Genomic DNA, 27668 nt, shown 5'->3' with positions numbered 1-27668 from the left:
GTGAGCCCATAAGGGGAAGAACCCCTCTTTCCCAACATCCAAACAAACATCAAAACGTCCAGGGCTGGAGTTCCTGTTGTGGCTCAGCAGGGTAAGAACCTGGTCAGCGCAAGTTCCTATGGTGGCACAGTGGAAACGATTCAACCCTTGGCCTCACTCAGTGGGTTAAGGATTCGGTGTTGCTGTGGCTGTGGTGTAGGCTGGCAGCTGCAGCTCCAACTCGATCCCTTGCCTGGGACCTTCCATATGCCATGGGTGCAGCCCTAAAAATAAACAAATTAAGTAAGTAAGTAATTTAATACCCTGATGAGTACCCATGAGGATGCGGGTTCAATCTCTGGCCTCGCTCAGTGGGTTAAGGATCTGACGTTGCCATGAGCAGTGGTGTAGGTCGCAGACACAGCTCAAATTTGGCATGGCTGTGGCTATGGTGTGGGCCAGCAGCTGCTCTGATTTAACCCTTAGCCCAGGACCTTCCATACACCACAGGTGTGGCCCTCAAAAGACAAAAAAAGAAAAAGAAAAGAAAAAGAAAGAAAGAAAAACAAAACCTCTAGGGCCAGAGCTCCCTTATATAGTAACAATTATATTGAATAAGTCATTATAATCTAACTCACTAGATCACATACAAAGCAGCCTTGCTAAGAACAAAGGAGACAGAAGGAAAGGGAGCTGGACCCCAAGATGAGCGTGAGTGTTCAGGGCAGAGGAAAGAAGGACCCAGGTTAAGGAGAGGGTGTGTAGGCACAAGGAGAATCTAATCGCTGTTAGATATTCCTGGGAGCTGAGTACAGATGCATCTCAGGATGAAGGAAGGGGGTGGTGGGGGCGATAATGGAAACAAAGGTTGGGCATAGATTTTGTAAGCCCACTTATACCACGCTCGGGATCGCTGGGGCTTGTTTCCAAAGCCAAGTGCACACATATAGACAGACACATACAAAAAGCACTTGGCATCTGAAATACGAAAGCCTAAGTGGTATTTTTGCTTTCCGTTGACCAGAGCCCCTGCATTCATATTCATCCTAGGAGGTAATAATGAAGGTTCAAGAACAGAGATTTATTATTTCCCCTAATTTGTTTTATTTATTTATTATTTATTTATTTATTTATTTATTTTTGTCTTTTTGTCTTTCTAGGGCCACACCTGCAGCACATGGAGGTTCCCAGGCTAGGGGTCTCATCGGAGCTGTAGCTGCCAGCCTACACCGCAGCTCATGGCCATGCCGGATCCTTAACCCACTGAGCGAGGCCAGGGATCGAACCAGCAACCTCATGGTTCTTAGTCAGATTTGTTTCCGCTGCACCATGACGGGAACTCCCCCCCAATTTGTTTTATAAACCCAAGTTCCCACCCCACCCCCACGCCCTCTATTTGGGATTTGGGTTTTCCCCTAAGATCCATTTTTTTCTTTTCTTTTCTTTCTTTCTTTTTTGTCTTTTTAGGGCCGTACGCACAGCATATGGAGGTTCCCAGGCTAGGGGTCAAATTGGAGCGGCCAGCGGCCAGCTGCCAGCCTAAGCCACAGCCACAGCCACATGGGACCTGAGCTGCGTTTGCAACCTACATCACAGCTCACAGCAAGGCTGCATCCTTAACCCGTTGAGCCAGGCCAGGGATCAACCCTGCATCCTCATGGATACGAGTCAGGTTCATTACCACTGAGCCACAACGGGAACTCTTCTAAGATCCTTTTTAACACTCCATGTCTATCCCATGTCTAGGTCCAGAGAGAGGCAGGATTTAGGAGCCGTACATTAGGAAGCGGGTCTAGAATCTTGGAGCTTAGAGTTGATTTTAAAAGGATTTTTGGAACTCCCACTGCCACTCCCACCAATGAATCTGTGGACCCAGAGATGAAGTATTGAAGAGGAAAGGGCATCTTCTTCTCTATCAGGACAACAGTCAAGCTCCTACCCAGCATTACGGTAGCTGAAAAGATAATGTAAAAAGGCCTCTAAAGACCTCAGGGCATTTTCTAAATACACAGGGGCAAGAAGCCAATGGCAGGTTAATTCTTAATCTTTTCTTTTTTTTTTTTTTCAGACATTCTTGATTTATGAATGGTTTTACCAAAATTTTATTTTATTTTATTTATTTATTTTGCCTTTTTAGGGGCCACACCTGCAGCACATGGAAATTCCCAGGCTAGGGGACCAATGCCACAGCCACATCTGAGACCTACTCACAGCAACACTGGATCCTTAACCCACTGAGCGAGGCCAGGGATCGAACCCGTATCCTCACAGACGCTCATTACCGCTAGCTGAGCCACAATGGGAACTTCCAAAATAAAATATTTTTAATTAAATGTACATGCTTTTCAAATATCAAATTCCTCAATGTATGCAGCCTCAGTGCCATAGGGAATTCCTAATCTCATGGCAAACTTTCTGTTGTTGATGAGAGATTGCCCTCAAGCTTGTTTCAAATGGTATGGGAGGAACGAGGAAGGTGCTAGAGACGCATCCTGCCTCATCGTCTCCTGGGGCACATGGATTTGGGAATGGGTTTTCCAAAGGAGCATTGGCAAGGGTCCAGCAACAAAGGCCCTTGAATCGAAGAAACTAGTCTGGAGTTCCCCTGGTGGCCAGCAGGTTAAGGATCTGGAATTGACACTGCAGTGACTCGGGTTCTATCCCTGGTCCTGGAACTTCTGCATGCTCTGGGTGCAGCCAAAAAGAAAAAAGAGAGGGGGAGAGAGAAACTAGTTTGGGGATTGAGCATGAAGTTTTTAAAAGGCTTTGGGATTGGCTTATGGATAAAAGAGAACCCCTACACCTTTCTCTGTATAAATGGGAAATTAGCTTCTAAATTAATTAGAAGCCATGGGGTCTGTGTATTCTGTTAGTGGACCTCAGAACAGTCCAACCTTCACCTCCCTTTGAACACTCTCCAGAGCCTGTTGTAGACACCTCGCTGTCCCAGATCTGGACATGTTAGCATGATTTTTCCACCAATGGTCTCTCCAAAATACCTACTGGGTGAATCTCTCCTGTCTTGGCTTTCATTTCAAGGCCTTGCTAAAATTTATCTATTTGCCCCCCATTTTTTTTTCCCTAATGAAATTCCTCTCTTTTCTCTTTCTTCTCTGTAATCAGCATCTCTCAACCAACTCTGTAATCATCTTCATCAGACCAGCCCTGAAAGACGTATGCTGGTTCCAGGTGCACATCTAATATGGAGCCTTGACAAGATGCATCTTCTAGAAAGGTACCACCAAGGTGAAGAAGGGTCGTGCACCATGGAGAGTTGAGAAACAGAGATGTTTGCCATAGACAAAAAGAAAATGATATTTAGGAGTTCCCGTCGTGGCTCAGTGGTTAACGAATCCGACTAGAAACCATGAGGTTGCAGGTTCGATACCTGGCCTCACTCAGGGGGTTAAGGATCTGGCGTTGCCATGAGCTGTGGTGTGGGTCGCAGACATGGCTCAGATCTGGCGTTGCTGTGGCTGTGGTGTAGGTTGGCAGCTACAGCTCCAATTAGACTCCTAGCCTAGGAACCTCCATATGCCTCGAGTGTGGCCCTAGAAAAAAGACCAAAAAAAAAAGAAAATGATATTTCTATTTGCAGAAGAGATCATTTGCAAAAGGTCCAAATGACAGGAACCCAAGTTCACTCATCCATCAATTCTTTCTTTCAACAATGTTTAATCAAACACCTGCTGTGTGCCAACACCCTTCAAGGTGCTAAGGAGAAAACAATAAGACAAGATACGTCATGGTGTTTGCACTCTACTGAAACCAAAATGATTAAATAAATAGATGAACAAGGACCATAAGTTGAACACAGTCAGGAACCTAAGAAAATAAAATAGGACCCATGTGGTCACAGTGGCGGAGAAGGAGCTGTTTTAGCTTGGGTGATTAAAGAAGGCTTCTTCTAGGAGACCTCTCTTTAAGAAGAACCAAACAGCTCGAGGAAATCCATGCAGCCAGCAGAGAACGCCCAAGCATTACAATGTGGAAAATCTTCACAATAAGATGTGTGGCCAAAGAGAGGTCCCGAAGTTCAGAGCTTCAGTGAAAGGCATGTGACCATGAGCATGTCCAAGACAGGCCAGAGGAAGTTCATGTCCAAGACTGGAAGTTCAGTCTTGATCCAGCTATAAAGCCATGGCCATTGAAAAGCTCTCGAGAGAGAAGGTCATGATGTCTTTTGGGAAAATAGCCCACATCAGCTTTGGACCCAAGGACCCCACCGCGTAACCATGTTCTTCCTTATTGGAAATAAATGGTCCTAACAATTCTTATTATTACCTACTGTTCCTAAGCAAGCTATACAGTAACTCTGTTTTCCTTCCCAAACACAGGCTGCAAATATAACAAAGGAAGAAAATCCAATCATCTCTCCATTTACTGTTGAAAGTTATGTTGGGTTTAAATCAGATTGTTCCATAAAAGAATAGACACAGACGTACCTTAGGTGTTCCAGATGAATAAAGATGTGTTTGGATGCTGGAATGGTCCCAGAATTTCTACTCTAAGGGAGGTGGGAAAAAAATAGGGGGAGGGATTAAAATATGCCAGCTCATTCTGTAGGTATGGTCATTGGTCACGCTGCATCAGACAGGCTCAGGTGGGGAGGTGGGGTCTTGGCTTTCTCTACTGACATTTGCTTCATTGACCAAGTAAATAATGGACTCTAGGACTGGTTAGACAGTCGAAGAATCCACTTTCAAGACGGAGCAATGCAGAGATAACTTGATCCTGCATTGGAGAAAGAACAAAGGTAGAATTAACTCTGACTGGTCTTTGTCTCAATATCCTGCAGTGTCCACACTACTAGTATCTCAAAGAGTCTTCCTGTGATCTGGGATAGATGATGGAACGATCCCAACCTTTTTTAAAAATTTAATTTTATTTGTATGAGCCAATAGTTGCTTTATAGTGTTGTGTCATTTTCTGCTGTACAGCAAAGTAACCCAGTCATATATGCAGAGAAATGTTTCGAACATTCTTTTTCTCATACTCTCCTCCATCATGTTCCATCACAGGTGGTTGGATATCATTCCCTGTGCTATACGGCCGGACCTCATTGCTTATCCATTCTAAATGGAATAGTTTGCATCTACTAACCCCAGACTCCCCGTCTACACCACTTCCTCCCCCTCCTCCCTTGGCAACCACAAGTCTGTTCTCTACGTCTCTGAGTCTGTTTCTTTTTTATAGATAGGATCATTTGTGCCGTATTTTAGATTCCACATAGAAGTGATTTCATATGATATTTGTGTTTTAGAAAAACCCCAACCTTCTACTCGGAGGTAAGACCAGGGACAGGCTTCAGCGATGATTTTACCAACAATCTATCCAGAAAGATAATTTTTTTTTAATTTCTCCATTGTCCTTAACACCTCATCAGGCAAACTTACAAATGGAATGTAATTAAAATCACATCTGGAGTTCTTATCGTGGCTCAGTGGTTAGCCAACCTGACTAGCATCCATGAGGACTTGGGTTCGATTCCTGGCCTCGCTGAGTGAGTTAAGGATCCGGTGTTGCCGTGAGCTATGATGTAGGTCAAAGAAGTGGCTCAGATCCTGCATTGCTGTGGCTCTGGCATAGGACAGTGGCTACTATTCCCACTGAACCCCTAGCCTGGGAACCTCCATATGCTGGGGTGCAGCCCTAAAAGACAAAAAAAAAAAAAAAATCACATCTTCTTTGACCCAATTCAAAGAAATCTTCAAGGCATGCTGGAATTGTGACACACTGAGCAAGACTCTCTGGGTGCCAGGAGCTGCTCTTGGAAATATAGAATAAACTTGAGGGTATCAGACAGTTGCAGGAACCCCCAAACATTAATTTTCGTCACAGTTGGCTGCACCGTATCAACCTATAAACACCTCTCCACTTTCAATTAACATTGCTCTGTCTCCTGTCTCGCGGAATATTGTATTTAACTAATTTAAGAGGATTGGTAAAGAGAGTTTTCACACTTCACAGGAAAACATAATGAAATAATTATACCTCTACCTACAAAAGGCATGAGCATATTACATAAGCAGCCTTCAAGGCTCTTCAACTCAAGCCTCTTTCCTGTGTCTTCTGTCTGAGGGGGTCATGCCTGAACTTTTGCTCAGATTCCTTAGTTTTTACATCCTTATGTTGCTTCATGTTGGATTATTTCTGGGGCTCGCAGTGCTGGTATCTCTTATGGCCACTGAGTATGTAGGCTGAGGTATATAAACCAGTTGGGATCAGAGGCATGACAGGCTGGGACACTGAGCACATGTGTTGGTGGAGAGAAATGGGAGTGACATGGATGGAACTAGAGACTCTCATCCTGAGTGAAGTAAGTCAGAAAGACAAAGACAAACACCATATGATTTCACTTATAACTGGAATCTAATATACAGCACAAATGAACCTTTCCACAGAAAAGAAACTCATGGGCTTGGAGAATAGACTTGTGGCCCCCCACCCGGGGGGGGTGGGGGGAGAGGGATGGAGCGGGAGGGATCGGGAGCTTGGGGTTATCGGATGCAACTTGGAATGGATTTACAAGGAGATCCTGCTGAGTAGCAGCGAGAACTATGTCTAGATACTCATATTGCAACAGAACAAAGGGTGGGGAAAAAAATGTATACATGTAAGTGTAACTTGGTCCCCATGCTGTACAGTGGCAAAAATAAATAAATTTTAAAAAGAGAGAGAGAGAGAGATTGGGGCTGGGAAAAGTAATCCATAAGACTGTTCTTGGATGAGCAAGGCCTGTGGGACAAAGTTTCAAGTTAGCATCCCTGTCCATGTATCAGTCATCTATTGACATAATAGGGCCACGTAACAAACCACCTCAAAACTCAGCATCGTACAACCCCAAGCGTTTTCTCTCAGGCATATGGGTTCTGGAGACCAGGGGTCTCGCCGATGACTCTATCAGGTTGCAGGGTGGGTGGCCATGCCTCTAGGCTATCCCTTGAGTTCAGATCTGCCCCATGTTCTTGGGTCTAGGCTGAAAGGGCAGTGACGGCTCAATGCATGGTCTTCTTGGGAGGATCGCAGGAGTTCCAGAGTGAAACCATACCATGCACATGCATTTAAGACCTCTGCTTATGGCAGGCCAGCCATTCGCCCTTTGACCAAAGAAATCGCATGGCCATACCTCCAATCCAAGAACCGAGAAGCATCTATCACCTTCCGTGAGGCAGAAAAGGGAAGGTAATGAATATATTCTGAACATCAATATGGTCCTTCACAGCCACCAAGGGTCAACCCAGTGGGCAGGGCAAGCAATGGATAAAGAGATAAAGAAAGACTGCTCGAAATCAGAATAGGCTCTGGGGATCAAATCAGGGAAACAGAAGGGCCATGGTCCCAACCAATCCAGTGGCGTTTCTATATAACCTGGGAGCTAGACAGTTGGGAAAACAAGAAAGAACCCAGACCTCAAGGTGCAACATAATGAACAGATGGTCAAGTACACAGCAGCGAGATGAATATACAGCCTCTGCTGAGTTGAGCTGTGCTGATGTCACAGTGCCCGCCCTGGCAGCTTAGGCTGGGGGTGCGGGTGCCGAAGGAGGTCTTGCTGGCACCATCTTAGCAGAGCTGGAGAAGAGGGGAGATACAACACACTCTAGACCCACAGCAGCCTCTGAGAGCCTGCATGGGCTGAAGCAAGATATTAAGAGAAATTATTTGACCCCCCACCCCAGTCTCTAATCCCATTTGTTCAAAATAAAAATTGGGAGCTCCTGTTGTGGCTCAGTGGGTTAAGATCTCGACTAGTATCCCTGAGGATGCAGCTTTGATCCCTGGCCTCACTCAGTGGGTGAAAGATCCAGTGTTGGTCACCAGCCGGGGCATAGGTTGCAGATGCAGCTTAGATCCAGCATTGCTGTGGCTGTGGTGTAGGCTGGCAACTCCAGCTCTGATTCAATCCCTAGCCCAGGAACTTCCATATGCTGCAGGTGCAGCCCTCAAAATAAATAAATAAATAAATAAATAAATAAATTGCATGTGTACATTTACTCTGTCTATTTCAGATTCTTTTCCCATAGAGGCCACTACAGAGTATTTTGTAGATTTCCCTGTGCTTTACAGTAGGCTCTTGTTATTCATTCACTCCATATATAACAGTGTGTATATGTCATGCTGCACACATGAAAAGAACACAACACTATAAGTCAGTTATACCCCAATAAAATAAAATAAAAATTGCACATATTTAACATGTGTGATGTGGTGATTTGATACACATAAATATAGCGAAGTGATTAATGCAGCCAAATTAATTCACATATTGTCTTGAATCATTGTGCAAAACAAAGGGATCCCAAGAGGGTCCATTGTGGCTCAGTGGGTTACGAACCTGACTAGGAACCATGAGGTGGCGGGTTCGATCTCTGGCCTCACTCAGTGGGTTAAGGATCCGGTGTTGCCATGAGCTGTGGTGTAGGTCGCAGATGTGGCTCGGATCCTGTGTGGCTGTGGCTGTGCGTAGTCCGGCAGCTGTAGCTGGAATTCGACCCCTTGCCTGAGAACTTCCATATGCCAAAGGTATGGCCTTAAAAAACAAAAGAAAAGAAAAAACAAAGGCACCACAGAAAGCTAAAAGGGGACCGTGAACAGAAGAGAAGGGATTATATCCCACACCTACCTTCTCATGAAGCTTGTCAAGTTCCTAGTTTAAGAATGGTAATCCAGAACTCCCATTGTGGCTCAGTGGTTAACAAATCCAACTAGGAACCATGAGGTTGCAGGTTCAATCCCTGGCCTTGCTCAGTGGGTTAAGGATCCAACGTGAGCTGTGGTCTAGGTCGTAGACATGGCTCGGATCCCGCGTTGCTATGGCTCTTGTGTAGGCCAGTGGCTACAGCTCCAACTGGACCCCTAGCCTGGGAGGGAAGCGGCCCTAGAAAAGGCAAAAAGACAAAAAAAAAAAAAAATTGGTAATCCCACATTGTCAGGGTGGGACTATATCCCACATCTACCTTCTCATGAAGCTTGACAAGTTCCTAGTTCTAGAATGGTAATCCCGGAACTCCCATCGTGGCTCAGTGGTGAACGAATCTGACTAGGAACCATGAGGTTGTGGGTTCAATCCCTGGCCTTGCTCAGTGGGTTAAGGATCCAGCGTTGCCGTGATCTGTGGTATAAATCACAGACACAGCTCGGATCCTGCGTTGCTGTGGCTGTGGCCTAGGCCAGTGGCTACAGCTCTGACTAAATCCCTAGCCTGGGAACCTCCATATGCTGTGGGAAGCAGCCCTAGAAAAGGCAAAAAGACAAAAAAAAAAAAAAGAATGTAATCCCACATTGTCAGGGTGTGTTGAAGGTGTGTGCAGGAGAGGATGTCTCTGCCCAGCAATGAGGTCAGCTCTGCCCAGCAAGGAAGTGATTCCCCCTCCCAAAACCTTGTTGCATCCTGCACCAAAGATAGCATAAGCTGGGGCGGGGGGGATCTTTCTCATTGGCCAATCGGCACTCATGGTTAGAATCAGGCAAAGCTATGAAAACAGCCGAAGCTCTTCCTTACCATGTGCCAGATAGTGTCCTAAGTTTGCATGTCTTCATTCGCCTAACCTTACAGCAGCCCTGGAAAGTCTGAGGAAGATGAAGCTCAGAGGAGTCACTCACTTGCCAGTAGTTTCACTACGAGGAAGAGCTGGGATTAGATGGCAGAGAGACCAGGCAGAGGTCCTGCTTCCATCACCATTCTCTCCACCCCACAGAAGAAAATGTGGGTGCCCAAGGGGAGCCCAGGGCTCAGAACTTGAAAGGAATAACCACAGTGGAGGAGAAGCAAGAACAACTGTATATACACTTTACAGCATAAAGGTTCATATTAGCATAGATGCACCCAAGCTAACTGTAGGGTAAGTAAGCTGTGTGCTTTCCCTCCGAGGGCCATGTTCCGTCTTACTTACCTTTTTTTTTTTTTTTTTTTTTGGTCTTTTCTGTCTTTTAGGGCCGCACCCAGAGCATATGGAGGTTCCCAGGCTACGGGGTCCAACCGCAGCTACGGCTGCCAGCCTACACCACAGCCACAGGAACTCAGGATCTGAGCTGCATCTGCGACCTACACCACAGCTCATGCAATGCCGGATCCTTCACCCACTGAGCGAGACCAGGGATCGAACCCACAACCTCAGGGTTCCTACTCAGATTCGTTTCTGCTGCGCCACGATGGGAACTCCAGTCTTACCTTGTTAAAATAACTTTTTTCATAAAGTCCTTATTAAAGGACCTCCTGGGCAAAGATGAAAAATAGTGAAACTATCACAGAATTCCTCTCCTTCAACCTAAGGAAATGAGAAAACAATAGTAAGACTAACCAAAAAGGAAATCAGTAATAGTCATGAGAATAACAACAGGAATACATGGAAGAAGTACGCATTATGGCAGAATCTTTTTTTAAATTTGATTTTATTTATTTAGAGTATAGTTGATTTACAGTGTTGTGCCAGTCTTTGCTGTACAGCCTGGTGACCCAGTCATATATATATATATATATTCTTTTTCTCATATTATCTTCCATCACCATCTATCCCAAGAGACTGGATATAGTTCCCTGTGCTGTGCAGTAGGACCTCATTGCTACTCCATCACTTCTATGTGGAATCTGAAATATGGCACCATGGGGAGTTCTCATTGTGGCTCAGTGCTAATGAACCCAACTAGTATCCATGAGGATGAGGGTTTCAATCCCTGGCCTCGCTCAGTGGGTTAAAGGATCCAGCATTGCCACGAGCAGCAGTGTAGGTTGCAGACGCAGCTCAGACCTTGTGTTGCTGTGGCTGTGGTGTAGGCTGGCAGCTGCAGCTCCAATGGGACCCCTGGCCTGGGAACCTCCATAAGCTGTGGGTGTGGCCCAAAAAAGACATTTAAAAAGGCACAAGGGAGCCTATCTACAAAACAGAGACAGTCTCACAGACATGGAGAATAGACTTGTGGTTGCCAAGGGGGAGGGACTGGGATGGACTGGACGTTTGGGGTTAGTAGGTGCAAACTATTACAATTAGAATGGATAATGCCAGAGTCCTTACAATGCTCAGCCAAGAGAAGAAAACAAAAGTTTTCTTCCATAAGTAAGACTCCGAACTGCTCATCACCACCCCTCATCCCAGATGTGGTCCTGGCATGTTACCAGAATTCTCTGCATCCTCCGTAGCCAACCCGGAGACAAGTGGACGAAGATGGGGAGCTCTTTCCTCCTCTGACCATAAGGCGGGTAAGATGAGATGCTGGCGAGAGGTGGGTGAAACAGAAGAGCAAACAAGTGTTGACACCTTTGATGGGGACAAAGGTGCATGTCACCTCTTTGACCTGGGAACAGCTCGAAGGCAGAGGGGTCCCCCCCCCCCAGAATACACTCCCTATAGTGGGTGGATCCCGGCATCAATCGACAGTGGCTGGGAAGAGAACTTTGGGGTTGTTCTGGAACTTTGCTCTCCCCACCTGCCTCCCACCTGCCAGCTCACTTGGCCTCAAGCTGCAGAGAAGGAGCTGGAACACAAAATTCCAGCCCTCAAACTGTGGCTTGGAAGGCAAACAAACAAGCCTGGGAAGAGAATAAGGGAAACTTTAGCCATACTCTCTCAGGGTAAGTGGATTCAAGAACAGAACAGAAAGAGTGTGTTACAGCACCAATGCGAACCTGTTATGGGGTCAGAGAGAAAAAGGAGGAAACATGAAATGGAAAATAAAGATGGATGAGGAACACAGGCTGGAAGAAAAAGCCCCTGGGAACAGGAAGAAATACTGCATACGTGCTTCATGGGACAGAATCTAAGAACATGACATCAGCAAAGCAGCAATTCAAAGACAAACAGATCTTCTCAAAGAAATGAGGCATATGGGAAGATTACAGAGCTAAGAAGACAACCAAGAGAGTTCCCATTGTGGCTTGACAGTAACGAACCCAACTGGTGTCCATGAGGACACGGGTTCAATCCCTGGCCTTGCTCAGTGGGTTGAGGATCTGGCATTGCCATGAGCTGTGGTGTAGGTCACAGACATGGCTTGGATCTGGCATTGCTATGGCTGTGGCGTAGGCTGGCAGCTGCAGCTCCGACTGGACCCCTAGCCTGGGAATCTCCATATGCCACAGGTATGGCCCTGAAAAAGTAAAAAAAAAAAAAAAAAAAAAAAAAAAAAAAAAAAAGAGAGAGAGAGAGAGAGAGAGAGAGAGGGAGAAGACAAATTGAGACCAAATAATGTTCATGCAGAATTAGTCATTTAGAAACATCAAAGAATAAAATTGATGGGGCTGAAAATTAATTTACTAACACAAAAGAAAGCCTTGACATCATTACAGTCCAAATAGAGAAATAAGACCCTGAGGTGAAAGCACCAAGACAAGCAGCAGGTAAACCAGGAGGGCGAAGGCGTCCGATACTAAGAGCACTGATGTCTCTGCAGCACAGAAATCCACAAATATGAAAGAAACAAAGTGCCGACATATTAGAGGAAAGGTTTCCTGAAATCAGAAGGAAAAACTGAATCTACAGAATGAAAGGGGGTCGGCCCTGCTGGGAAGAATTGGTTCAGACAAAAACCACCCCGGGGACATTATCTTTGCATCTTACTGAACTTCAGCAACAAGGGCAGAGAAAGGGCAAGTTCTGAACACAAGGGAAAAGCAAGGTGGCTTCAGTCTTTCCCACCAGAGCACTAAACATTAGGAAGAAAATGGAGGGATGTTCACAGGTCTACGGAGAGGGACCTATAATTCTAGAACATTCCTTCATGTACTCGGCGTGACAGCAACAGGGCAAACATTTTTGAAGAATGTTTATGTCAAGGGTGCAATAAATCAGAAAGAGTAGCACCCCAAGCTCATCTAGAACAATGACTTAATGATACAAGTCTTGCCAGGTAAGAGACAACAAAGAAATAAGGAATGAAAAACTTTGGTAAGCAACCTTGTGGACACTGAGTCCATTTAATCACGGATTCTTGATGCAGGAGCCTGGGTTGGGGTGGTCCAGAAGCTCACATTAATTCCTGGTGACGAAGAAAAAGTAAACACCTAGGTAACAAAAATCCTGGGTTGGGGACATCGGGTAAGCTATACCTGTGCTTATGTTTCTGCATCCTTCTTAGGAAGAGTCACTCCATAGTGTCCAAAATTAAAATAGGAAGCTAAAAAAAAATTGGCTTAAGTCAGAAAAAGAAAGACAAATACCACATGAGAGCACTTCTATGTGGCATCTAAAACATGGCACCAATGACCCTATCTGCAAAATAGACACAGACTCACAGACACGGGCAACAGACTTGTGGCTGCCGAGAGGGAGGGTGTGGATAGAAGAGATAAGCCGTGAGGTCCTGCTGTACAGCACAGGGAACTAGATCCAGTTTCTTAGGATAGACCATAAGGGAAGATACTCTATTAAAGAAAGGAATGTATTTACATGTATGACTTTTTGCTATGCAGCAGAAATTGACACGACATTGCAAATCAACTATACTTTAATTTAAAGAAGCAAAGGAAGGAAGGAAAGAGAGAAAGAAAGAGAGAAAGTGAAAGAGAGAGAGAAAGAAAGGAAGGGAAGAAAGGAAGGAAGGGAGGGAGGGAAGGAAGGAAGGAAGGAAGGAAAGGGAAAAGATAACGTGGGGAAAATAAATTTAAAAACAGTAAAATTAAAAAAAAATATTGACTTCTACCTCAAGTCAATGTTTTCTTCTTAACCTTAGAGGATGCTTAAAAGGAAAAATGCTTATGGTGAAGAATTAAACTTTAGCAAATAATTCCGTTTTAAATTGCTTTTTCCTCTGTTTCATTCAGGAACGTTTAATAAGTTTTTTAATTTAAACAGCAAATAGATTATAATTCTATTTATGACTGTCTCTTTCTGTCTATCGTTCTGGATACAGGCTCGAGAGACGTCTGGAATGAGATGTACTGATGTTAGCAAAGGTTATTTTTAAGCATTAAGATTTGGGGGGATGTATTTTGCTTCCTTCTTCCTACTTTGGCACCGTTTGAATTCCTTATAATGAGCAGATACAGTTTTAAAAATGCAGTCATTATTTTAAAAATGAAGAATCCATGCCAGCATCGTTATATAAAGGTACTTTGCCTGGATAAACAGAGAGAGCAAATCTAGGTAAGACGACCCCTTTCCTAATGCCAGCATCCCAAGATTTATTTCTGCCCAGATGTGCTCTGTATTCTAGCACAGCTGGGCAGAGCCCCCTCACATAGACATAAAAAGGAAAAGCCCTTCATAAGAAAGTGAGGATTGAATTAAAAACAGTAAGTAGTTGGAGCTCTGGTTGTGGCTCAGCGGTTAGCCAACCCGACTAGCATCCTTGAGGATGCGGGTTTGATCCCCGGCCTCGCCCAGTGGGTTAAGGATCCAGTGTTGCCGTGGGCTCTGGTGTAGGTCACAGACGTGGCTCGGATCCCACCTGGCTGGGGCTCTGGCGTAGGGTGGCAGCTACAGCTCCAATTGGACCCCTAGCCTAGGAACCTCCATAGGCCATGGCCCTAAAAAAAAGCCAAAAAAGCACACACACAAAAGCCAAACAGTAATTAGCTAGAATACATTGGCTATTACTATCAGCCAGCTATTGTCCTAAGAACGGAAGATGGCGATTCTAATTTAATTAGGACCATAATGCTGTTACATAAGTACTATTATAACTCAAGGCACTCTGCACATGAAGACTGTGGCTTAGAGGGGGTACATAAGCTGCCCAAGGCCACCACATAGGTGATTCCAAACCTGGGTTCATAACCAGAGTACACCCTGGTTTCTTTTTTTTTCTTTTTTTTTTTTTTGCCTTTTCTGGGAACCCACGGCATATGGAGGTTCCCAGGCTAGAGATCCAATCAGAGCTGTAGCCACCAGCCTATGCCACGGCCACAGCCACAGCAACACGGGATCTGAGCCACGTCTGCGACCTACACCACAGCTCATGGTAACGCCGGATCCTTAACCCACAGAGCCAGGGCAGGGATGGAACCCGCAACCTCATGGTTCCTTGTTGGATTCATTAACCACTGCACCACAACGGGAACTCCTATACCCTGGTTTCTAAGAGGTAACCCAGGCTCTAGATGTGACCTAGCCTGAGAGTCCCGAAAAGCTGTTTAGCCTCACACAACTGGTCATATGACTTACCTTACGTGGGGGCAAGGATGTGCCTGCTCATAACAACAGTTCCCAGTAGGAAGCTTTCCAGATGCTGCCATTAAAGTCTGGCTCCTTCCTACCCTCCCCTTTTCTTTGGACTCCTTGATGGTCATGAAAAAAATAAATAAATAACATCAGCCTGCCTTGATCGATGCTCCCACGACGTTGCATGCATGGGGGTCAGGAGGGAGGCCTTGTGCCTGGCGCCTTGATGCTCTGTGTCCACAAGCCTGAGGCTGTTCTTTCCCCATCCTCGGGCTGCTTCCTGTCACACCAGAAAAACAGGGGAGTCCTCTTTTTAGATTTAATTCCTACAGCCTAGACAAGAGCTGAGCTCCCTCTCCAAGCCCAGGTAATGAGGCCTTCTGTGAACATTCTTGTGGTAGGTTGAATGATACTCCCTCACCCCACCCAAAAGATATGTCCCCCTGGAACCCGGGAATGGGACTTCATTGGGGACAGTGGTCTCCGCAGAAGTAATTAAGCTATGAATTTCTTTGAGATGAGAGCATCCTGAGTTGGGTGGGCTTTGAATCTGATCGCAAGGGGTTTTATAAGAGACTGGGAGAGGAGTTCCTGTAGTGGCTCAGTGGTGAACGAATCTGACTAGGAACCAGAGGTTGTGGGTTCGGTCCCTGGCCTCGCTCCATGGGTGACGGATCCGGCGTTGCCATGAGCTGCGGTGTAAGTCGCAGACGCGGCTCGGATCCTGCGTTGCTGTGGCTGTGGCTGTGGTGTAGGTCGGCAGCTACACCTCCGATTAGACCCCTAGCCTGGGAACTTCCATAGGCCGTGGGAGTGGCCCAAGGAAATGGCAAAAAGACAAAAAAAAAAAAAAAAAAAAGAGAGAGAGAGAGAGACTGGGAGAAATACATAAAGGAGAACGTGGTATGAAGGGCAGGGCAGAGGCAGGAATGATGCATCTATAAGCCAGAGGGTCTCCAGCAGCCACTCGAGTGAGGAGAGAGAGGCATGGACTGGATCCTCCCTCCGAGGCTCTGGGAGGGACCAACCCAGCCGGCACCTTGATTTGAACTTCTGATCACATCCTGACAAGGCTCAGGAAGCATGAATTCAATTAATCCAGGTTCAGTGATGCTGCCATGAAGGCTTGGCACTCCACCCAGCAGGTGTGGACGTGGAAGGTAAGCTCCCGGGGACAGGGGCACCTTCTTCTCTATTCTCTGCACTGCGCAGGGTTGGTGCCCGTGAACATTGGTCAAATGAGTGACACTGGGGTGAGGGAAGAGCCTTTGAAACCTCAGGGACACAGAGAACAGGCTTGGGGTTGCCAAGGGGGAGGGGGAGGGAGTGGGATGGAGCAGGGGTTGGGGGGTTGGGGTTAGGAGATGCAAACTCTCACATTTCGAATGAATAAGCAGGGAGTTCCTGTTGTGACTCAGTGAAAACAATCCGACTAGTATCTATGAGGATAGATGGGTCTGATCCCTGGCCTCGCTCGGTGGGTGAAGGATCCAGCGCTGCCGTGAGCTGTGGTATAGGTCACAGATGAGGCTCAGATCCCGCCTTGCTGTGGCTGTGGTGTAGGCTGGCAGCGACAGCTCTGATTCCACCCTTAGCCTGGGAACTTCCATATGCTTCGAGTGTGGCCCTAAAAAGACAATAAAAAATTTTTTTTTTTAATTAAAAACTCATGGACATAGAGAACAGACCTGGGGTTGTCAAGGGGGAAGGGGGAGGGAGTGGGATGAGCTGAGAGTTTGGGGTGAGTAGATGCAAACTATTCCATTGAGAATGGATAAGCCATGAGATCCTACTGTGTAGCACAGGGACCTCTATCTAATCTCTTGGGACAGAACATAATGAAAGATCATATGAGAAAAAGAATGTATGTATGTATATGACTGGGTCACTAGGCTGCACAGCAGAAATAGGCACAACACTGTAAATCAACTATGCTTTAATTAAAAAAAAAAAGACTCAATGTGATATGGTAAATAGGCTTCAGTCTCAAAGATGTCAGTGGCTTTATCTGGGCCTTAAGTTTCTTTTTTTCTTTTTTTTTTTTTTTCCCCACTGTACAGCAAGGGGATCAAGTTATCCTTACATGTATACATTACAATTACATTTTTTCTCCCACCCTTTGTTCTGTTGCAACATGAGTATCTAGACAAAGTTCTCAATGCTATTCAGCAGGATCTCCTTGTAAATCTATTCTAAGTTGTGTCTGATAAGCCCAAGCTCCCGATCCCTCCCACTCCCTCCCCCTCCCATCAGGCAACCACAAGTCTCTTCTCCAAGTCCATGATTTTCTTTTCTGAGGAGATGTTCATTTGTGCTGGATATTAGATTCCCGTTATAAGTGATATCATATGGTATTTGTCTTTGTCTTTCTGCCTCATTTCACTCAGTATGAGATTCTCTAGTTCCATCCATGTTGCCACAAATGGCATTATGTCATTCTTTTTTATGGCTGAGTAGTATTCCATTGTGTATATATACCACATCTTCCAAATCCAATCATCTGTTGATGGACATTTGGGTTGTTTCCATGTCCTGGCTATTGTGAATAGTGCTGCAATGAACATGCGGGTGCATGTGTCTCTTTAAACTAGAGTTTTGTCCATATATGTGGGCCTCAAGTTTCTAATGAAAAGTAACCCTGATTACTTCAGGAGACTGTTGTGGGGAATCAAATAAGAGACCACTATCAGTGTTTAGAACTGTTAAGACTCACACATGTTTCTAGGTTTTAAAGCATGCTATTAATCAAACAAAGAATCAGATTGAAAAAGGAAAATGTTTAGGAGTTCCCTGGTGGCCAAATGGATTAAGGATTCAGCGCTGTCACTGCTGTGGCACAGGTTCAGTCCCTAGCGGGGCAACTTCCTCATGCTGCAGAGGCAGCCAAAAAAAAAAAAATTAAATAAAAATGTTTACAGCTGCTAAAATCCTACTTGGGCAGGAAAGTGGGGAGGAGTCTGAAAGAAGGGCCAGGAAGTCAAGTGAGAGAGGGGCCAGATTGCTGCCTGGGCTTCCTCTTCCTGGAACTCAGGGTTTGTGCCCATGAACCTGGAATTAACCATGTTCCACCGTGGAATTAATCATGGGCCCTGGGTGATCTTTTGGAACATTTATTGAGAGCTGACTCTGTGTCAGGCATCAAAGAGCATTTTACAGGCATAAGCTCTTTGCATCCTTAACACCTATGTCACAAATGAGCAAAGTCAGGTGTAGACATGTAAGCAGTGGAGCTAAGATTTTTTTATGGGGAGGACCGTCTGTGTTCAGAGCTAAGGTCCTAACTGGTAGAGTTTACTGGCCCTCACCTATCTATCAGGGACCTTTTCTTAGAATGCTCTGCCAGGGGCTTGCAAAACAGAAATGCAAAAAGTTGCCCCTGTTTTAACAGAGTCACAGATAGGTAGAGTCACAATACAATACCAAATGATATATTGTATCTAACAATAAGCACATGTGCCTAATGTTCACTTTGAAAGCTCTGAGGATGGAGGAATTATGACCAGCTGGAAGATAATGGAAAGATTCACAAAGAAGGTGACTTTGAATGGGGTCTTGTAGGGTGAATAGGAGTTGGCCGTCCTTTGTAGGGTGAAAAATAGCCCAAAGGCATGAAAGAGGCTGGTGGATCTAGGGAACAGCCTTTACTTTACTGTCACTGAAACAAACACAAGTGTTGGGTGTGTTTGGGGAGGTTGGGGGACAGAGGCAAATGAGGCTGGGGAGTTCCCATCATGGCTCAGTGGTTAAAGAATCTGAGGTCACGGGTTCGATCCCTGAGCTTGTTCAGGGGGTTAAGGATCTGGCATTGCCACGAGCTGTGGTGTATGCTGCAGACACAATTCAGATCCTGCGTTGCTGTGGCTGTGGTGCAGGTCAGCAGCTACAGCCCTGATTTGACCCCTAGCCTGGGAACCTCCGTATGTCGTGGGTGCAGCCCTTAAAAAAAAAAAAAAAAGCAAACAAACAAACAAAAACAAGGCTGGGACGATGAGTAAGTGCAGATGATAAGATGTCAGGAGTGCTGGTTTTCATCCTCAAACTTGTGACCTAGTGGCCCCAGAGGCCCAGACATGGCCCAGGGACAGGTTCTGTCCATCCATAAATGTTTCAAATTCTTTTGACTGCCAACATTCACAAGTGGGAAGATTTTGCAGAACTATCAGGATTTCAATTCTCATTTAAAAAATGCAAAATCTGGCAACACCGGGTCCCTATTTCTTCACAGCTACTGCCTAGAGCCGAGAAGGATGGTCCCTTTAAGTCCATCTCAGTTTTTCACTTTGACCTGGCCTCCACCCACCCTCACTCTCTGCCTGGTACCTGCAAGCCTTTGAGGTCTTACTCCTGATGAAAAGGAATTATCTTGGATTTTTTTTTTTTTTTTTTGGCTGTGATTTTCTTTCCTTTGTTCTTTCTTTTTTAACATATGCATACATTCTTTTTCTCACATTATCTCCCACCATTTTCCATTACGAATGATTAGATATATAGGTCTCTGTGCTATACAGCAGGATCTCATTGCCCATCCAGTCCAAATGCCAGAGTTTTCATCTGCTAACCCCACATTCCCGGTCCATCCCACTCCCTCCCTTTCCTTTCCTTTCCTCCCCCCCCACCCCCGCCCCGGCAAACAGCATCTGTCCTCCAGGTCCATGAGCTGTTTCTGTTTTGTAGGTAGATCATCTGTGCCATATTTTAGACTCCACATATAAGTGATATCATACTGTCTTTGTCTTTCTCTTTCTGACTTACTTCACTCAGCATGAGAGTCTCTAGTTCCATCCATGTAGATGCAAATGGCATGATTTTGTTCTTTTTTTTTTTTTTTTTTTTTTTTTTTTTTTTTTTTTTTTATATGGGGACTCAACGTTTGGCTTTTTTTTTTTTTTTTTTTTTTTTTTGTCTTTTTTGTTGTTGTTGTTGTTGTTGTTGTTGCTATTTCTTGGGCCGCTCCCGCAGCATATGGAGGTTCCCAGGCTAGGGGTTGAATCGGACCTGTAGCCACCGGCCTACGCCAGAGCCACAGCAACGCGGGATCCGAGCCGCGTCTGCAACCTACACCACAGCTCACGGCAACGCCGGATCGTTAACCCACTGAGCAAGGGCAGGGACCGAACCCGCAACCTCATGGTTCCTAGTCGGATTCGTTAACCACTGCACCACAACGGGAACTCCGATTTTGTTCTTTTTTATGGCTGCGTAGTATTCCATTGTGTCTCTGTACCACATCTTCCTAATCCATTCATCCATCTATGGGCATTTAGGTTGTTTCCATGTCTTGGCTATTGTGAATAGTGCTGCAATGAACATACAGGTGCATGTATCTTTTTCAATGAAATGTTTGTCTGGATGTATGCCCAGGAGTGGGATTGCTGGGTAGGTCTATATTTAGTTTTCTGAGGTGTTTCCATACTTTTTTCCATAGTGGTTGTTATCTTGGATTTTTAAGCAAGCAAGGGATCTTGTCAGATCCGAATGGGTCAAAGCAGGAGTTCCTATGATGGCTCAGCAGTAACAAACCTGACTAGTATCCATAGGGACTCGGGTTTGATCCCTGGCCTCACTCAGTGGGTTAAGAATCTGGTGCTGTGGTGTAGATTGAAGACTCGGCTCAGGTCCTGTGTTGCTGTGGCTGTGATGCAGGCCTGCAGCTGCTGCTTCGATTGGACCCCTAGCCTGGGAACCTCCATATGCCTCAGGGACAGCCCTAAAAAAAAAAAAAAAAAAAAAAAAAGAATGGGTCAGAGCTGTTGTGGCTGGGTGTGTCTGGAGAAAAAGTGAAAACAGAGAGACTAGTTAGGAGACTGTGCAGGAGAGGAGATGGGAGGTGAAGGGACTTAGCTTGAGTGATGCAAATGGGATGGAAACCTTTGCAAGGTTTGCTTTCTGTCGTTTCAACCTCTCTCTGCCATTGTATTTATTTATTTATTTATTTTTCCCACTGTACAGCAAGGGGATCAAGTTATCTTTACATGTATATATTACAATTAAATTTTCCCCCCACCCTTTGTTCTGTTGCAACATGAGTATCTAGACAAAGCTCTCAATGCTACTCAGCCCAAATGTCCATCAACAGATGATTGGATTTGGAAGATGTGGTATATATACACAATGGAATACTACTCAGCCATAAAAAAGAATGACATAATGCCATTTGCAGCAACATGGATGGAACTAGAGAATCTCATACTGAGTGAAATGAGCCAGAAAGACAAAGACAAATACCATATGATATCACTTATAACTGGAATCTAATATCCAGCACAAATGAACATCTCTACAGAAAAGAAAATCATGGACTTGGAGAAAAGACTTGTGGCTGCCTGATGGGAGGGGGAAGGAGTGGGAGGGACTGGGAGCTTGGTTATCAGACACAACTTAGAATAGATTTACGAGGAGATCCTATACCCATAACATGACCTATTTCCTTCCCTGCTCTCTTTTTCTTTTTTTCTTTTTTTCTAGGGCTGCACCCACAGCATATGCAAATTCCCAGGCTAGGGGTCGAATCGGAGCTACTGCTGCCAGCCTACACCACAGCCACAGCAAAGTGGGATCCAAGCCGCGTCTGCGACCTACATGCAGCTCACGGCAACCCAGATACTTAACCCACTGCAAGAGGCCAGGGATCGAACCCATAACCTCCTGGTTCCTAGTTGGATTCGTTTCTGCTGCACCACGATAGAACTCCCCTGCTCTCTTTTTCTGTATTACACTTACCACCACCCAGCATCCTGGATGCTTTATTTATTTATCTGGGGTTTTTTGTTTTATTTTTGTTTTATCAAAATATAGCTGATTAGCAATATTGTATTAGTTTGGGGGTATATAGCAAAGTGATTTTGTTATTCATACATGTGAGTATATATCTATATTTTTTTAAAAAATTCTTTTCTGGAGTTCCCGTCGTGGCTCAGTGGTTAACAAATCTGACTAGGAACAATGAGGTTGTGGGTTCGATCCCTGGCCTCGCTCAGTGCGTTAAGGATCTGGCGTTGCCAAGAGCTGTAGTGTAAGTCACATATGCAGCTTGGATCCCATGTTACTGTGGCTCTGGTGTAGGCTGGTGGCTACAGCTCCAACTGGACTCTTAGCCTGGGAACCTCCATATGCTGCAGGTGCAGCCCTGGAAAAGACAAAAAGAAAAAAAAATTCTTTTCTGTTATAATTTTTTATAAGATATTGAATATAGTTCCTATAGAATGTGTATCCTAAATACAGATTGTATAGTGACATTACTGAATGATTAATTAATGATTAATGATTACATTAATGAATTAATGAATTAATGTTCTTAGGGCTATAGAGAGTTCTTTATTTTTAGAAGAGACATGTTTTGAAGTATTTAAGAAGGAGTGTCATGAGGTCTACAATTGAATTACAAATTTGGGGGGGTCCTTGTCTTTTCATTCAAGTCTAGCTGATTTACAATGTTGTGCCGATTTCTGCTGTACAGCAGAGTGACCCAGTCCTACATATACCTACATTCTTTTTCTCATACTATCTTTCATCATGTTCTACCCCAAGAGATAGGATATAGGTCCTTGTGCTACCCAGTAGGACCTCATGGCTTATCCATTCTCAATGGAATAGTTTGCGTCTACTCACCCCAAACTCCCTGCCTATCCCACTCCCTCCCCCTTCCCCCTTGGCAACCACAGGTCTGTTCTCCAAGTCTGTGAGTCTCTTTCTGTTTTGTAGACGGTTCATTTGTGCCCCATCGTTTATCTGCTTATGATCCTCCAACTAGAATATAAACTCCATGGGGCCAGGAATCTTATTTGTTTCATGCTGTATTCGCAGGGCTGAGAAGTGCCTGGCACCGAATGCTTTTCATGAGAGATGTTTACTTCAGATTTTTTCGGATGCCACGTTGGAGGTCCCACTGTGGAGCCACTGCATTAACAGTGCCTCTAGAGCACTGGGATGCAGGTTCAACCCCCAGCCCGACGCAGCAGGTTAAGGATCCTCCAGATTGGTGCAGCGTAGGTTGCAGGTGCAGGTGCAGCGTAGGTTGCAACTGTGGCTCGGATCTGAGCCCTCCCCCAAAACCCCAGCCTGGGAACTCCATAGGCCATTTGGGGGTAGCCAAAAAAGAAAAAAAAATTGTGTTTTAAGTTAATTACTGATTAAGGTGGCTCCATGGCACAATGGATAGCACATTGGACTCCTATGTAAATATCCAACCAAACTCTGAATGCTTCCTGTACACGGCTCTTGAGGAAAAGCCAGCCTAGTTAGAAAATGAAAGTATGATCTTCATTGTCAGCATTCTGATTTGCCCAAATATATTAAATATATTAACATATCTCCTGTGCTAATACTTCCTGGAACTAAATCTTAAAATGATGAGATTTTTCTACTTGGAAAAGGATTTTTCAAATGAAACATTGAATTGCTTTGAACTATAAATCCCTTTCTTTAAAAAAAAAAAAAATGACTCTTGCCTTTGGAATGAATAAGCAATGAGATCCTGCGGCATAGCCCTGGGAATGATATCTGGTCACTTACGACGGAGCAGGATGGAGGATAATGTGAGAAAAAGAATGTATATATACGTATGTGTGACTGGGTCACTTTGCTGTACAGTAGAAAATTGACAGAATACTCTAAACCAACTATAATGGAAAGAAAAATAAATAAACTCCCTTCTTAAAAATAAATCCTAGGGGAGTTCCTGTCGTGGCACAGTGGTTAACGAATCCGACTAGAAACCATGAGGTTGCGGGTTCCATCCCCGGCCTTGCTCAGTGGGTTAAGGATCCGGCGTTGCCGTGAGCTGGGGTGTAGGTCACAGATGTGACTCTGATCCTGCATTGCTGTGGCTCTGGCGTAGGCCAGTGGCTACAGCTCCAGTTAGACCCCTAACCTGGGAACCTCCATATGCTGCAGAAGGCCCTAGAAATGGCAAAAAGACAAATAAATACATAAATAAATAAATCCTAGGGAGTTCCCTGGTGGCTCAGCAGGTTAAGGATCCAGTATTGTCGCTGCTGTGGCTCAGGTTGCTGCTGTGGCGAGAATTTTGATCCCTGGTTCGGGAACTTCGGCATGCCATGGACAGGGCCAAAAATAAATAAACCAATAAATCCTATACTGATAAGAAGAAATAATAAATACATATGAATGTGTATAAACTAATAGACTATTAATTTAAAAAATCAATTGCTTTCCGATTAGTATATTTAAGCATCCGTGATCCCACTGCCTGCCCATCACCATAGCCCAGAGCCCTACCCCCCCCGCCCCCCGCAGCTCTTCAGACCCTAGCCTAAGTCCACCCCCATACCCGCCGTGCAGCGGCAGGGTCAGGAGAGACGTCAGGCCCCTGGAAAACGAAGTCCTAGCAGGGAGTCACATCACCAAAGCTAGAGCTTTTCAGACACCTGCCCTGGAGCATCCTGAGCCCGCCCCCCCCAACCCCCCCTGGAGCCCACACATCCTTTGAAAGAAGGACTCCCGTTGAATTGCCCTTTATCTCCATTGTAATTTCTTCACTGGTCTTCTGAACAAGCGCCAGGGCTGTTAGAGCCTCCTTTTGATGCTTAATTGCTTAATTATCAGTTTATTCCACCAACTTAAAGAAGGGGGAATTAAACCACGTGTTCAAAGGCAGGTGGGCTGGAGGCTGCCCAAGGAGTGAGGCTCCCTTCTTGAGTTTGCAGCAGTTACTTCTGAGGGTAGGAGGGCTTCTTACAACCCAAGTTCGTCTGATCCTCACCCTGGCCGGTCCTGTACACGCCCTGAACACTCTTCAGGATGCTGAGCCCTCAGGAAATGAATGTGGAGATAGCTGAGCCTCCGGGGCCACCACCATAGGTCCTGTTCTTATTCCCTCCCAAAGCATCGAAATCTTTTCAAATTCGAAATCATTTTTTTGTTTGTTTGGTTTTGTTTTTGTCTTTTTGCCTCTTCTAGGGCTGCTCCCATGGCACATGGAGGTTCCCAGGCTAGGGGTCCAATCGGAGTTGTTGCTGCCCGCCTACACCACAGCCACAGCAACGCCAGATCTGAGCCATGTCTGCGACCTACACCACAGCTCATGGCAACCCCAGATCCTTAACCCACTGAGCGAGCCCAGGGATCGAACCCGTGTCCTCATGGATGCCAGTCGGGTTCGCTAACCACTGAGCCATGACGGGAACTCCTCGAATTCATTTTTTATTCTATTGAAACTCATTCGCTCATACCATCTTTCTTTCAAATCATTCCTTGACGCAGTTACATGCCAGGCACACAGAGCCAGAGGAAGGAAAAGACATAGACCTGAAAATAATGGCTATCAAGATCGGGTGGGTACCCTGAGAGTCAGGGCAGAATGTGGGGAGGGGTTGGTCCTCCTGACCTGGGAGTGGGTGGGGTCTGTAGGGATGGGGATCGGGACCACCTTGAGGAAGGAGGTACCCACACATAGGGCTGAACAAGGATGGATGGATGCTCAAGATTTGATTTGACTTTTTACTGGAGTTGATTTACAATGTTCTGTCAATTTCTGCTGTACAGCGAAGCAACCCAGTTATACATATATACACAGTCAATGTCTCACATTGTTCTCCAACATGCTCCATCACGAGTGATTCGATATAGTTCCTTGTGCAGCAGGATCTCATTGCTTATCCACTCCAAATGCAATGGTTTGCACCTATTAACCCCAAGCCCCCAGTCCATCCGACTTCCTTCCCCTCCCCCTTGGCAACCCCAAGTCTGTCCTCCATGTCCATGAGTTTGTTTCTTTTCTGTAGATAGGTTCATTTGTGGGGTGTATTAGATTCCAGATATAAGTGATATCATGTGGTATTTGTCTTTCTCTTTCTGACTTACTTCTCTTAGTACGAGAATCTCTAGTTTCATCCATGTTGCTGCAAATGGCATTATTTTGTCCTTTTGTATGGCTGAGTGGTATTCCGTTGTGTATATGTACCACATCTTCTGAATACATTCATCCATCGTTGGACATTTAGGTTTGCCTGGCTTGGCTATTGTGAATAGTGCTGCAGTGAACACAGGGGTGCGTGTATCTTTTTCAATGAGTTTGGTCCAGATATATGCCCAGGAGTGGGATTGCTGGCTCCTTTGGTAGTTCTTTATTTAGTTGTCTGAAGGGCCTCCATACTGTTTTCCATAGTGGTTGTACCAGTTTACATTCCCACCAACAGTGCAGGAGGGTCCCCTTTTCTCCACACTCTCTCCAGCATTTGTTATTTGTTGACTTGTGAACGATGGCCATTCTGACTGGTGGGAAGTGGTAGCTCATGGTAGTTTTGATTTGCATGTCTCTAATAATCAGTGATGTCGAGCACTTTTTCATGTGCCTCTTGGCCATCTGTATCTTTTCTCCTCTTTCTTCTCCCCCCTTCCCTGCTCTTCTTTCCCCTCCTTTCCCTTCTCCTCCCCTCCACCTCTTTCTTTTCCTTCTCCTCCTCCTCCTTCTTCTCCTCCTCCTTCTCCTATTCCTCCTTCCTCCCTTCTCCCTCCTCCTTCCTCTCTTCCCCCTCCCCTCCCTCCTCTTCCCTCCCCTCTCTTCCCTCCCCCTCATCTCCCCCTCATCTTTACCCCCTCCTCCTCTTTCTTCCTCTTCTTCCTTCTCCTCCTCTTGTTCTTCTTCCTGTCTCTGTCTCTGTTTCTCTGTCTCTCTCCCTCTCACACACACTTACACATACACACGCAGTCAAAAGGTGAACTGAGGCATGGTCACACTTTTAGGAGTTTCTTTGATCAGAGACAGATTCACATCAGTCAGCGCCAGACTGAAAGTGTTCAAGAGCACTCCACCAAAGGGAGCTAGAGGCAAAGTTTTTCTAAAGAAGATGCTGAAACAAAGCAAATCCATTCTTTGATTGGCTCTAGCTTAAGCAGACATCTTAATGCAGGAGAGCCTAGGTGACTGTGATTGGTTTGCCTTCAGTCTCACTTTTTGGGTTCCAGGGCATTGGCTTGGATATCTTGGGGGCTGCCTGTGTGTAGACTACTAAAGCACCAGAGTTCCCTCAATCTAATGACCTTGTTTAATGACTTTGACACACTAAAGGGATCAGTCAAATGGGGATCAAGGAGCACATAAGCTCCCAGATGAGATGAGCAGCCCCACCTCAATCAGAGACCTTGTCTTCACTGGCTGACTTCAGTATGACTCTTCCTTAGGGCATTGGAACCATGGATCCAGTTGGTACAAGTTCACGCACACACACTGAAGGCCCAGTTCAACGTACATACACATTTTTTATTTGAAAAGGATTACCACTGAGAGGCTCTCCAGAAATAAGCTAGCCCTCTGCAGTCAGGTCTAGGAAGGACTCCTTGCTAGTGTAGCCATGTCGCCAGCTCAGACGGGCTCCTGCCACTCATCAACCCCCTTAAGCTACAAGAGGCCAGCCTTGGATCCAAACCCCAGACCGTAATCCACTCTCTAACCCGTGTTTTACTCTTCCTTTCTTTTTTCAGCCAGCATTTGGCAAGAGATCCACTCAGCAGAGGGACCTTCCAGATGAAATAAAAAGCCAACCCAGTGAAGGTGGGGAAAGAAGAAGGTGACAGGCATTAGCAGAGGCAGTGAAATGGGGGGGGGAGGCCTTAGGCATGGGACCTGCAGGC

This window comes from Sus scrofa, chromosome 3 (assembly GCF_000003025.6).
Source record: "Sus scrofa isolate TJ Tabasco breed Duroc chromosome 3, Sscrofa11.1, whole genome shotgun sequence".
In the NCBI taxonomy this organism is placed as follows: Eukaryota; Metazoa; Chordata; class Mammalia; order Artiodactyla; family Suidae; genus Sus; species Sus scrofa.
Note: the sequence above shows the minus strand (reverse complement) of the source record.